Source organism: Mustela erminea, chromosome 6 (assembly GCF_009829155.1).
Source record: "Mustela erminea isolate mMusErm1 chromosome 6, mMusErm1.Pri, whole genome shotgun sequence".
Lineage (NCBI taxonomy): Eukaryota > Metazoa > Chordata > Mammalia > Carnivora > Mustelidae > Mustela > Mustela erminea.
The window spans coordinates 87974671-87988715 of NC_045619.1; the positions used below are offsets into that span (position 1 = coordinate 87974671).

A 14045-nucleotide genomic window follows, 5' to 3' on the forward strand; every position below is an offset into this window, starting at 1 on the left:
TCCCTCTTTCAGTTTCTCTCAAATAAATAAATAAGATCTTTTTTAAAAGGGAAGGGGTATGTTATAAATGGTTCGGCATATTCTCTTCGTGGATTCTCAGGGCATTTCACCAAGTCCACCGTCTGATTTCTTTCTTTCCCAGAGGACATATCTGAAAACATATACATGCGTACATGAACACACATGCACCCACTGACTCCCACGGGGGCCAGCCAGCAGGTCACTGGACAGGGCAGTCTAATCCAGTCCTGGTTCCAGATGCCTTTCCAGGGATTTCCAGGGCACAGACCCATTTTTGGCATTACCTTGCTAGCAGGAGCAGAAGCAGGAGAAGGAGCAGGAGCCCAGCTTCTCCTGCTCTTGACTCCCCCTGCAGGCAGCCAGGGCTTGCAACTGGAACAGGACTTGAGAGCTAGGCCAGAACCAGCCCTTTGGGAATTCCTGAAACAGGAGTATGGGGTGAGCAGGACCTCCCTGAAGTCCCTCCCCTACCACCACTTCCCTGCTACCTGTTGGGGTTATAAGGCGAGAGCCCCCAAACAGGCCCCCAAATGGGAACGTAAACCACCAGTGATTCCTGGGCCTTTTTCTGGATGTTGTGAAGTCCCAGCTGGCCCTAGGCCAAGCGGGGAAAATCCACTGTACATGGATTCCCTGGAAGCTAGCTCTTGGGGTCCCAGGGTGCCTGGGGCAAAGCACAAGAGTGAGACTGAGAAAAGAGGAGAGAGGACCTATAGGTGGTGGTTAAAAGCATGAGTCAGACTGCCTGGGTTCCCAGATTCTGTCTCCACTACAGACAAGCTCTGTGGCCTCAGGCAAGTGACCTAACCTCTCTGAGCCTCCATGTTCACAACTATAACAAGGGAATAATAATTCCTATTTCACAGGGTTGCTGTGTATTTCCAGCAAGATGATACACATAGTGCCCAGAACAGCACTTAACACAGGGTAGTGTGTACCCACTATTGGCTCTTATTCTTACTAACTTCTCGGTCCCTACTCAGCAGCCAGGCCTGGCCTACTAAAGGCCAGCTCTCCTGGGACTACTCCTACCCTGTCATCTGAGTGAGTGGGGCAGGAGACAGAGAGAGTACGGACACGCACGTGGGTACCTGTGGGGAGTGTATCGTGGGAAGCTTCCAGCTGAATGTGGGGGCATGAGTGAGAATGTGCGGACGTCAGATGTGCAGAGTGTGGATGTGTGTGCACAAGTCAAGTGTAGGGGCCATGGAAGCGTAGTTCATATAGGCGAGTGAGGATGGGGAGCTCATAGAAGACACTCATGCACATCAGTGTGTAAGGGGCCAGCAGGGGGACCAGGTGTGCATGTGTACTGGGTATATATTGTGAATGCGTTAAGAGTACGCGTGTGCAGGAAGGTGGTGTGTGAATGTCCTCGCTCCCCCAGCCCCACCCTGGCACTTGTCTCTCGGGGAGGGGGCTACCCGAGACAGAAGTTCCCCAGGCTGAGGCGACGGTGCCCCTGACCTGATGGGAGAAACTGGATGTTCTTTCTCTCTTCAAGAGCTTTTGAGTTTCCTAGAGAAAAGCTGCTAGCTCAACAGAGCCCAGCCTTAAACCCGCCCCACTGATCGAAACTCAGGAAGGAAACCATGCCAGCTGTCCCCACCCTGTGCCCCAACCCCTGCCCAGGGAATGCTCCTGGCGGTAGGGGGGTGGGGAGGCTCTTGGTGGCACAGGACCCACAACTCGCCCTTACCCTCTCCCTGCTCCCCCTGCTTTCCCAAGCCCCTCTAAGGGAACCTGGGGTAGCTCCCAGCCATTGGCTGGGAAAGCTTCAGCCCCTCTCCATGCTGTGAGAGCACTTTGCTTACCCGTCCAGGCAGGCCTCACCCAGGGGCAGCAGTAACTCCCTGCCAGAGCGGAACTGGGGGCCAGAGAGGGGGGACCAACTTCAGAGCCCACAACCAACCCCCACCCAGGAGGCAGGCACCCCACCCCACCATGCATCTCCTAATAAGGCAAAACCATGATAGAGGGCTGGGTGGGGAGGATATATCAGAAAGAAGGGCCACTTGGATGCAGAGGCTGAGTGTCAAGAAGGGTTCTAACTTTCATTTAGGGGTTCCAGAGAAGACCTCTCTTCCAGGAAGTCGTCTCGGTTGTTAATAGCATTATGTGTATTAACAATAATCACCACTTAATCCAAGAGCACTACATGTCAGGTGATTTACATACAGTACCTCTAATTAACCCCATTTTATAGAGGGGGAAACTGAGGCTCCGTCAGGTTAAATAACTTGTCCTAGATCACACAACCAGTGGTGACAGAGTCAGGGTTTGAACCCAGGTCTGTCTGTAAAGTCTGGACCCTTTCTTAGGTCTATGCCTACATCTCCCTGCCTGTTCTTAGCCAGAATGGACACCTCTGTTTTTCCTCTTCCAAAGAAAGACAGAAACATGCTCAGACTAGACGAAAGAGCTAGGGAGAATGGTGGGCTGGAGCTGTTGGTAAAGACTTCCGCAGGATGGGAGCATGGCGGGAACTCAAGAAGCAAGGGGGAGAGACTTGAGTGAAGGAAAGAAGGGATGGGAAGGGGGACTCTGGCCTCTGTGACACGTGACTCGGGAGGGCAAGTGCATGGCTGTCTGTTGGGTGGCAGAGAGCAGGAACTGAGATGGTAAAAACTGGGGCCCAGTGCTGAGCCCCCAAAGTACCTGTCTCCCTGCACCGTCACTATACCCAGGGAGGCCTGGGCTCTCTGCCTCTTGAACCCTGCTGGGCCAGGGGTCTCAGACCGCAGGGAGCCCAAGCGCTGAGCCACTGAGCATCTTCAGACTCTGGAATGTGCCAGGTCTTCATTCCTCTAGCTGCCTCATTCCCAGGAACAGGGAGGAGCCCCTGAGCCCCTGGGCTTGTGGGGAAGAGAAACTCAGTGGGGCTCCAGAGTAATCAGCCAAAGTGCCCAGAGGGGCAGTGGGGAGGAGGGGCTGCCTGGCAAAGATTCCAGAGAGAGGAGATCCACGGGGGCCATAGAGGAACTGGGAGTTGGAGGGACAGCAAGGCAGGGTGAGTGGGGGGCAGGAATGGGGATTAGGGATGCCAAAGGAGCCTGGCACAGGTTCTTTTTTGAGGCAAGGCTGGGGCAGAGCACTTGGTGTGGGGAGAGAGGGGTTAAGCACACCTCACCTGGCCTCACGCCAGGCCCCTCCCAGCTTCTCCAGGCCCCACCAAGGTTGGGGGGGAGGGTTGCGAATGCTTGTGGGAAACACAGGGAGGCAGAGCGCCAGGTCCCCTCAACCCTCTCTCTGGGACTCTACTCCAGGAAAGCGACCAGTGCTACCCCAAGCTCCCCAGGCCTCACGAAGGCCTTTTGCGAGAGGAAAGTAGGAAAAGTCTATCAAAAACCCCTTTGACAGTTCCCTGGAAAGCCTGGTCCTACCAGGGTAAAGGGCTAGTGCTGCACCAACCACACTGGGGAAAGATCAGGGTCAAAGAGCAGTGGGACAGTGGAGTACTCTCCCAGAAGCCTTTGTGCTTTGTGCAGCAAACTGAGAGCCAGAGCCCCCTTTCTCAGGGGATCTCCCAGGAGAACCCGGTTTGGTTGCTGGTGATTTGTGAGGAAAAAATGGAGAAACTGGATACCAATATTCCTACCCCATAGGGACCGTGTGTAAATGAGGCTGATGGTCCCTGCCCCAAGGTTATTGTGGAGATTAAGTGCACTAGCTAAAGGACTTGGCACCTGCGTGCCTGAACAGTGAATGCAAGCAGCAAAGAGGGGACCCTAACACCCATAGACGGGTGGAAAGCCAGCCGGCACCTTCTCTCCACACCCCCGGGGTAGAGAAGAGGGACCTGGGCCCAAACTCCCTCTGGTTCAGGCCAGGGCGGGCTAATCAGGTTTATTTGCATGTCATTTGCATGCACTTTGTCTAGCCATCGACACTTGTCACTCCTGTCGCTTCAGAGCCTCTGGGCCCCACGTTGCCTCTGGCCCTTCCTCTGGCCATTTCTAGACTCCCGAGGGCTGTAGGACCCTAGAGGGTGATGGGAGCCGGAGTTGGCGACAGGGGGCTGAGCTAGGACCCGGCCTCCCCAGCAGGCCGGTTCGCGGACCTCCGACAGGAAGCTTGGTTTAGGGCGACCCCTGCAGGGCGTTCCCAGAATAGAGGGGGAGGAGGACAGCGGGCGCCCCGCTCCGCCCCACCCCTCCCGGCTCCACGTGGGGCGCAGCCGCCCAGCTTCTCTGCCTCCTCCGCGTCCTGCTGCTCCGCAGCCGCAAAGAATCTGAGGGTCGTCGCCTATCAGACCCTCAGAGAGTCTGGAAACAAACCCGCCCCTGATGAACCGAGACCAAGGGCTCAACGGGGGCTGTGGCAAGCACCAAAGCAGAAATATTTGGGAGCTCTGCCGCTGTCGGCAACACAGGTCCCCCCTGCCCCAGACACCACTGGGTCCGCACCAGTGCCCACCTCTGCACTACACCCCCATCCCGCGGCCACGGCCACAGAAGGGATCGGGAGCCCGGCTACAGAATGGAAGGATTTGGGGAACATAGAGACTTGTGACAAAGTGGGAGAACCTCACGCAGCTTGTACCAAAGACAGAGCCGCCAAGGTCTCCCGGGCAGGGGCAGAGGCCTCAGCCACGGGGGATGAAGCCACCAGGGAACCCCCACCCCCCGCTGGCTGGATTAGCGTCGAGCCAGGGAAGGGTTCCCCACCCCGGAGCGGGGGTATTTCGGGGCCTCTGGGAGACACCTAGATCACTCCCCGTCCAGGTCAGCTCTGCCCTTTCAGTTCAGCAGGGAGGGGAACCTTGGAGAAATGCAGTGACTGCAACATTTGACTCTCCAAAAAAATGTCAAAAATGCTCTGAGCCTGCACTTTCCTTGTTGATATCCACCTCTGCTCACAACCCAGGTTTTTGCCGCGGGGCTCCCTCTGCCCACCACCCCTGCCTTGACTGGGCGTGTGAATGGGGGCAGAAGAGAGGGCAGGGCAGAAGGGTGTGTGTGCGAACAAGTGAAGTCATTCTCTCTGGGTGGCTCCTTTTAATTAGCACCCTGAAAAACTCCCAGCCAGCAAAATAGGGTCTTGCCAACTGAGAGCCCCACCCTTCTGGCTCATGGAGGCCCTGGGGGCAGAAGGGGGCAGGAAACCTGAGAGCCGGAAAGGAAGGGGTCTGTTGAACACCTGGGTGTTTGGGAGGCTTTCACAGTCCTCTCAGGACCCATCAGCAGGGTAGGGCCACACTCCAGGACTCTCTGGCCTCTGAGGAGTTTGGCTTGGCTTTTTCTGGAGCAGGAGAGTGGAGGTTGGCAGGGCATTGGGGGAGCCGTCATCTCTTGGCGCCCAGCTCCCCCAGGGAAACCCATCCCTGAAAGTGGCCAGAAGTTTACACTGTAGGGCATTACACCCAGATCCAGGCCTGGGCGAGACACACAGGCTTGTCTTTGGCCATTTTAGTAGTGCCAAACATTGGAAGCAAAGAGTTACCTGGTCACTCATAGCTAACGCCCCAAATCTAGTCCCCCGGGGTGGAAGCAGTACATTTAGTCCTTGAAGTGGACAGAACAAGCCTCATCCATCTTCCCTCAAGACCTCCAGCCTCACGGTCTGGAGACCACCCCCCTGGACGTGTCCATGTCCTTCCTCTCCCTCAAAACCCTCCTCCAGGCAACTGCTTGATAAACCTCCCAGAGGCCGTGAGACATGTGCGTTCAGGCCCCGTCTGTGGCTCGGGCCTCTGCTCCTAGATCAGGGACTCCCTCCTCCCGCAGCAAGCTGGAGCTCCAGAGCACAGGGCCTGCGTCCTCTGGTTGCTCTAGTCTCCAACCCCAGCTCCTAGGACCAGGGGGCCACAGGAGGGGCTCAGACCTGTTCCCTGTGAAAATGGACACGAGGGGCAGGGGAGATGGGAGCATTGAGAAACGGGGCTCTCTTCTGGATGAGGAGGCAAGAGCCCCGAGTTCGCTCCCACTGCTACTTCTTACAGAATCACTGTCAACTCAGACATGAGACTCTCCATCTCTGGTTCTGACTTCATGTAACTCTAGGGGTTCCTTCCAGCTCTGACAGCCTATGGTACTGGAATTATCCAGTATCCTAATGTGTGAATGAGGAGAGAGGACTTTAAGGCAAATGGCAAAGCGCTAGGTGGAAACCGGGCTGGTGTGGCCATGGCCCGACAGGAAAGGACTCTCACTCCCAAGCTGAGGGACAGGGAGTCCTTCTAGCTTTCCCTGAGACTAAAGACCCATTTTCCAATGTCTCCATCCCTGGGAAGGGCTGGGGGGTCAGACAAGAGCTGGGGATGGGGAGCACAAGACAAAACAGAGGGTGGCTCCATTGTGCCAGGGAGAAAGTTCTAAAGAGCTGCTGCACACCATTCGGCCTGTAGTTAGCAACACTATATGGGACATATAAAATTGAACAAGATAGATCTCATGGTGAGAGTTTTTACCACAATAAAAATAAAATAAAAAGTAGAGAGAAGCTGTCTGAATCCTGTCCAGATGCCCAGGGGGATCTGAGCCCACAGAGGTATTCCCACTGGCTCCTTTCAGGGCTCAGCAACCAAATCCTCACCACCCCAACCCTCCAGAATCCACCAGCCCAGAGAAGTGGTGGGGACAGTACCCCCCAGGATGACTCCCAAGCCCTCCCGCAGAAAGCCAGACCATTGTGCCTGGCCACCAACCACAGAGAGCCCAAATCCTTGGGGGCCCCACCCCGGGACTCAGGCTGTGAGGAAAAGGTGGGGTTTGATGGCAGACGACAATGGAGAAGGGATGGGGTGACTGCTGTAGGGGGACAAAGAGGGGCGTGTTGGAAGAATGAAAGCGTCCTCTCCCTGGGGCTGAGTGGGAGCGGGAGCACAGCCGGCACCGCCCGACGCGGAGGCCTCCGCCCCCCACCCAGCTGGGCTTGCTGTTCCCATCACACCCAGAGCAGTAAAACCTGCTTGTATGGTTATTGTGGGGGTGGCTGTTTTCCTTGGGGGTGCTGCTTGTGTCTGTGTATCTATGTGCAAACACACCCGGTCCCTTCACGTATACAGCCGTCTGAGTTTTGGTGTGTCCAAGTGCCGTGATAGGAGTCCGTGAGTGTGTTTGTGTGGCTACATCCACGTGGGTCTGGGTGATCATCACAGCTGCCATTTACGAATTATTACAGTGTACCAGGCGCTTTCCAGCTGTTATTGCCTTTAATTCTCCCAACAACCCTTAAGGAAGTTATGCTAGCTATCTCTGTCTTACAGAGAGGGAAACAGATTTGATAACCCACCCAGAGTCAGGTAACTAGTAAGCGATCAAGCTGGGACACTTGCCTCTCACACTGACACGTGTGTGGGTTTGGGGGGGGGGGGGGGGTTCTCATATATATGTGAAAATCTGGATAAGACACTGGCCAGCCTGCCTGTATGGGTCCATGCATCTGCACGGTCTTGTACCTGCTCAGATGAGTCTCTGCATCTCTGCACCAGTGTCAATGTCAAGGGCCAGACCCTGGCCCCGCCAGGCTCAGTAGCTGGTGTCACCAGAGCCTTGGCAACAATGTACGGTGTGCCGGACGGAGGACCAGGAACTTTGGCCACAGAGACTGTTAGAGGACAGACAGTGGGCGGCCTGCCCACGCCCTTAGCTTGGGAAACCAGCGCAGTCTGTCCCCTTCCCACAGAGGCTGAGTGCCCTGCAGAGACAACCTGGGAAGGACTCAGAGGATAGCAAGAAGGGGGCAGTCCCCCCTGTCACCTGGGAGACCACCCCTGCCCCTAACCAGTCAATGGGACAGCAAGGGGGCCCCTGGGAGGAGCTGACTCTGGCTGGGAGCTCTCTTCCCTGAAAGCCCAGTGCGGGTATCTGTCTCCCACAGCCTCCCTCCGGAAGCACAGACCACGGGATCAGGCTGGGTGCCACCGGGTCAAGGGTCCCTTCAGCGGCAAAGGGCCCTGGGAACTGGGAAGCCGATGGTCCGCGGCGGGGGCGGGGCCAGAGCGACAGGCCGTGTGGCAGCCGCCGATTGGCTGGGCCCCAGCGCTCCCACGGCGGCCCGTGGGCCCAGGGCGACTCCGGCTGTGCCCCTGTCGGTGACTCACCCTCCCCCCACCACCACCCTGGAGTTGGACGAATGCCCAGTTGCTTCCAGCCAAGACCCGCCCCGCTAAGCTGGGACGGCCTGACTCAGCAGGGAGAGCAGGGCGGGAGGGAGAGGCGCGGGCAAGAGGCAGGGGGCTCTCTAGGGGGTACGGTCAGGTGTCCCTTTTTTTCGGGGGATCTGAGTGTCTGTCCTTGGGGTGGTGGGGACTTCCGTCCCTCTGAAGTGGGAAGCCCTGCCTGTCCTTCTGGAAGTGTCTCTTTTCCTCCCTCTTCTGGATTTTTGCGCGTCCAGCTGATGGCACTTTGGTTATCTTTTGGAGTGTGCACGTTGGTTCATTTAGGGTGTCCTTCCGCGACCACCATTTCAAGATCATCTCTGCACTGCCCACCCCACTCCATGCCCTCCAAACACGTCCTGGACGCCACATCCACGCCTCTTTCTCGAAGGGATTCTAGGCCTGAGCTCAGGGAGGCCCACACCTGTGTGTGGACCAGAGTCCGGACTCTGCCCATGTCCACACTGCAGAGCCTCCGAAGGTCAGAGACCAGACTCTCCCCTGCGCATCAGGCGCAAAGCACCCATCCAAGCCCTGAGCCTTAGATGCAGCAGCTCACAGTGATCTTAAAGCCATCCCTTGAGCAGAAAAGGACCCATGTCAGAAGACCCCTGGGTGCCAAGCCCTATGCCAGAAGCTTTATGTTCATCTCTTCCATTCCTTATCCTAGCAACTCCAAAAATCAGCAGAGGAGACACCAAAGCATGTAGGTTACACATGTGTAGCTTGTCAGAATCTGAATTTGACCGCAGGTCTGTCTGGCTTCAAAACCTATGCTTTTGCCCTTGGCCGGAGCTGCCCTCCCAACCCCCGCCACAACCCCTAGCTGGTGGAAGCCTCCTCTTGGCCGCTTGGTACCACAGCAACCTTGGGGAAAACCACTGACTCCACAGAAAGGCCCAATTCTCAACTTTATGCAGGATTTCCTGTCCCAGGGGAGGATTCTTGGTGGCTGTGGGAAGGAGTAGGGTGGGGACCCGGGAGGGGAACAGAGAGATGCTGAGTGTCAGGACATGCGCGCTTTGGAGGTAACAGAATGTACATGCCAGATCCCCAGCAGGGAGAGGGCTGAGAGGGACACTGTCAGCTAGATCTATAAACTTTGTGGGACACACACACACACACACACACACACTCGCACAGTGATCATGAAACCACACACACACAAATGCACATACCTAATGCCTGGTGGGGGTTGGGCACATAGACGCACAGGAGTCCATGTCAGCCTATACCTGCATATTTCATGTGCTGCACACATGGTGTTTAGGGGAATGGCATGGTTACACACGGCGGTAAATAGTTTGTAGGTCATCGCGCATACACATTGTTCCAAACCCCCACAAAGGGGGTGATGGGGGAACAGGAAGGGCATGTAGATTTGTCGTGAAAATGAATTGGTTCCAGGGCCTGGCCAGACCCCAAGCCAGGAAGCCAGGTGCCCTCCACCCCCCGTACCCATTCCCCCCCACCCCCAACAGGCCACTGCCCACCACAACCCCTCTGCCCTCTGCACCTAGAACCTGAATGAATCATGTACACAAAGAAACACACGTGCACACACACACAGGCCTCAGAGAAAGTTCACACCGATGTTCCACAAACACGACACACAGAAGCCAGGCAGGCCTTCACAACAAGGGCGCACACATGGCAGTCGTGTGGGCACACACTTCCAAGCGAGACCCTCCCACAAACGTGCCTGGGTGCCAGACACACACACACACACATACACCACCACCACCACCACCACTACCACCACTGCGGCCCTCATGCAGACCGGTGGATACGTGCCTCCACCAAGAGGAAACTACAAAGACACACGGCAGTCAGACACACAACAGTAGGAGCACGGGTGTGTGCACACACACCACCCCCATCACAAAAAGAGTTCCCCCAGCAGAGACCACTGTCCCTCCTCCTTCTCTCTTGGCAAAACAAGGCCTGGGCTTGCCCCATTAGCTCTCTCTCCTGTCCCTGGCCAGGGAGAGACCCCGCCCGACCTGCCTCAGCCTGCTCGGGTGGGGCCCCACCTGCTCCCAGAGCCAGCTGCCAACTCAGCACAGGGCAGGGTGCCCTGGGCTCCCGGCTGCCGCTCCGGCATGTCTCTGCCCCACCCCCTCTTCCTGGGCCTGCCACCTCAGCATCTGGGCCCCAGCCGGGGCTCCACCTCGCCCATCTCTGCAGGCAGTAGGCAGGGTGCCTGACGCTCAGAGCTGGGGGCCAAGAGGAGGGGCCAGACCCTAGGGGGAAGGCACAGCCCATCCAGAAGCCCCTGGTCCCTTCTCCCTCTTCACCCTGACCCCTCCCCAGCAATACTGGATATCCCCCCAGTAACTGGTAACCTCCTGATGGCAGGGAGCAAACACAGCCAGAGCTGTGAGTCTGTCACACTGTCCCCTAACCCACGGACGTCTGCCATCCTCACGGCTGTCCAGCATACACACAGCCAGCACTCTTTCTCACAGCCCCACACACGCAGCCCCACACATGCAACCGCTCAGGCATCTACCCCCCGTACCCCCCGCACTGCCAGTCACACGGAGCCCTGTGACAGACACACGGTGTCATGTGGCCTCCGTGCCATCTCCACAGCTGGAGGAAACCGTGCCCTGAGCGTGGCCGGTCACACAGACTGGCCCAGCCTCACCAGGGGTTGATAACTGTCCCACTCAGTCACACCAGCTGTGCCCCAAGAGAGGGGTTCTTGGGGTGCAGGTCTCTGCCCACACATGCCCTTGGTGTTCACAGACCCAAGACATTGGGGTGGGCTTCATTTTCTCCCTACTTTGTTCCTATTCTGCAGGTATGATTGGCCCGGCCAGGGGGCTGGGAGATGTCCCCTCCCGAAGCCATGCCCTCTCACAGCAGTCCTCCGCACCCCCCTCCAGGAGTGAGGAAGAAAAGCAAACTTGCCCAGTGGCTGATTTACACAGAACCCTAGGCAGCTTCTGGCAGCTGAGGTGGGCAGGCAGGAGTAAGCCGTGGGCCCGCTGCCCAAGAAGAAAGCCCTGCAAGGGCCTGGCCCATGGGGCACTGGAGGAGGAGAGACAATGACAACTTGCTAGCAGAGGCCCCAGGGAGAGGGCCGGGGTCCAAAGAGCAGTAAAGCTCCTCAGGCCAAACTGGGGAGGCCCAGACCCCACAGGGGCGATAAGCAGAGGTCTGAAAGCCCCAGACTCGCTCCTCTCTGTGCCCCTCTCCTCCTCCCTCTCCTTGCTTGAGAGTCAAGCAACAGGCACTTAGAAGGCTCCCACCGTGGGTTTTGGGAAGCTGGCCCTGCTCCTTCTTGATTAGGTTGCTGGTACCTTGCTGTGCTCAGTGTGTGGAAACGCATCAAGCCACACATAGGCTTAGGACCTGAGTGCCTCTGCATGTATAGTATACTTGAATGAAAATATTGTTGGAAAAGTAAATCCCCCGCTGTGTACAGAGTGCTGTCTTTCAGGGTTGACCCAGTCTGTCTGTGCCTATTGGTGCCTGTTGGTGCCTGTCTGCGCCTGTGTCTATACAACCACCCCCATGAATTAGGCCTTATCACTGCTGCCTGAGGCCCTCTGTATGAGTGCGCAACACAGACGTGCGTGCTCACACCCGCGCACATGCACACATGTTCACAAACACACACCTCTGTGACACATACACACACCGTTTTCCCTCTGCGCTGGCAAGGCTGCAGCTGGCAGGGCACAGGAGGTGGGCAGAACTTCCTTTCATCTAAACAACAAATATTTCCCACCCCTGACTCTGTGCCCGGCCCAGGGATACACCATGCTTTCCAGGCAGATGGCCTTCACCAACATAACCGTCTTTTGGGGAAGCTGTGACCCAGTGGATAGGACCCCACAGTGGAGTACAGGGAAGTGGGGGAGCCCAGCCTTGGAGGGGCCAGATAGGAGACACACACTGAGGGTAGGGGGAAAGTGTACATTAAGGCTGGGAAGTGCCGGGTGGATTCCTCCAGGAACCTGCAAGGAGTTCATGGACAGAGAGAGGGGGATGCGGGGGCGGGGAATGGGGGTTGTGGCTGCAGAGGTGGTCTTCAGCCAGGTCAGGCAGGGCATGGAGTGCCAAGTTCAGGGACTTGGTTTTCCCCTAAGGAAGGGGATTAGCCAGGGTGTGACATGATCAGAATCAACCGGGAGTGCTGCAGAGACAGGAGGACTTTCAGGGAACACAGACACCCAAGTTGTCGCCCTGGCTCTGCTGAGACACTCAGTGACTTCCCTCTCAGAGCTTTCAGAGCAAGAGAGCACCCGGCCTCCGAGCTGCTGGCCCACGGTGCCACCTATGTTCTCATAAAGCAGGTGTCCCTTCTTTCAGAGCCAAGAACCCCCTCTGACCCCTGCTGTGCACATCCTTCCCGGCCTGTCTCCAGCTTCACCTGCCAACGCTTCATTAGCATAGTCCTTCCACCCTCCCCGTCCCCTGCTTTACTCACGGAGCGGCGAGCCTGCCACCTGCTGGAAAGAGGAGAGCCCGCCGACCGGCACCTGACAGTATGGCGCCCTCTAGGGGAGACCCTGCCACCTCTCTGCAGGAACTTGGACTTCCAGGGCGCTATAGCAGGAGACACACCCCTGCGGAAATAGAGCTGCCCCATTCAGCTCCTGGGTGTGCCCCCAGCTCCCCACCACCACAGCACTGGCCCCTGGGTGGTCATATGTGTAAGGCACAAGTGGATGGGGACTAAAATCCACCCCAAGCTCCACTCACCAAGCCATACCCACAGCTGTATCCCGCAGGAGGACGGGAGCTTTCTCGATTGGCACAAGCACCTGTGGGCTTGTGGTGGCCTGCAACACAGGGGCCTCCCAGATCCGGCTCCTCGACTGGGGAGGAAGCCGCGCGTCCTGCCCACCCGGTCCTCTCCAAAGAGCGTGTAGAGCGGCTTCATCCCTGCTCTTCTGCTGCCCCCCAGTGGACATCTGGAGTACTTCTATTCGCTCAAACCCGACCTTCCCTCAGGATATGGCCCAGTCTTAGTGCCCAGTCCTGCTGAGCCGCATGCTTCAGGAAAAGATGAAAATCCAAGGTTTTCTGTGTCCCTCGGGTCCCCACCACGGCACTGGTGCCTGACCCCAATACTGGACTCTCAAAGTCTGGCTAATGGGGATGGATGCTGGTGTTGGAGATTTTATGGTTCCTTTTATCCCCTTCCCTCAGTCCCTTGCACCATGGCATGTGCCCCTTTGCTGTGGGAACCAATTCAAACTTTGTCTCTCTGACCTCAGTCTCCCTAACTTTGAACCAAAGCTCAAACATATGTTTTCCCTGTCTTGTGGGGTCTTGGCCAAGAGTGTGGGTTTTTTTTTCTAAACATTTGAATGAGCTGTCAACACTTAAAAATCAGGATATTTGATGTAAAAATTCAGATTTCCAATTTTTGTTGCAAAGTGGAAAGTTCTGGAAACTGGGTGAAAGTTCTAGACCTTGCCCGTCTACAGTAGGTAGGGTCTGAGTAGAGAGGCTGCCCTGGGCCCGGCCCCAACATGTGGACAGGCACAGAACAGGCAAAAGGAGGCCCACAGCTTCCCTCTCCTTCTGACCCAGCTCCATCCCCTACTTCATCCACATTTGGAGGGACCTCCGTGAACACCAGGACAACTCTTCCAAGAGCTGTCTGTACCAACCCAACAGAAATACAGTGTGGGCTACAAAAGCAAGCCATGTATACTTTTTAGTTTTCTAGTAGTCACCTTCATAAAGTACAAAGAAATAGAACTAATTTGAATAGTGTATGTATTTAACCCAACATATGCAAAATATTATTTCAACATGTAAATCGTGTTTAAATTATTTGTATTTTATATTCATCTCCTACTGTCTTGAAGATCTGCTGTGAGTTTATAATCACAGCACATCTCAATTCAGACTGGCCACATTCAGAACTCTCAGCAGGGCTGCTCTAAAGACCCCCAGC

General features: G+C 56.4%; 1 protein-coding gene across 3 annotated transcripts in view; it reads right to left on the reverse strand.

Annotated features, from left to right (window-relative positions):
• The window catches only part of KRT78 (keratin 78), a 31277-nt gene extending 18298 nt beyond the window's left edge, over positions 1–12979 (reverse strand). For 2 of the 3 annotated variants that reach the window (XM_032348318.1, XM_032348317.1), the window contains exon 1: positions 1836–1891. The gene's annotated coding sequence lies outside the window, so the exon portion shown is untranslated. Of the gene's footprint in view, positions 1–1835; positions 1892–12838 lie in introns of those variants that run through there. The other variant, XM_032348319.1, reaches the window with a different exon arrangement.
• Positions 12980–14045: the final 1066 nt, after the last annotated feature.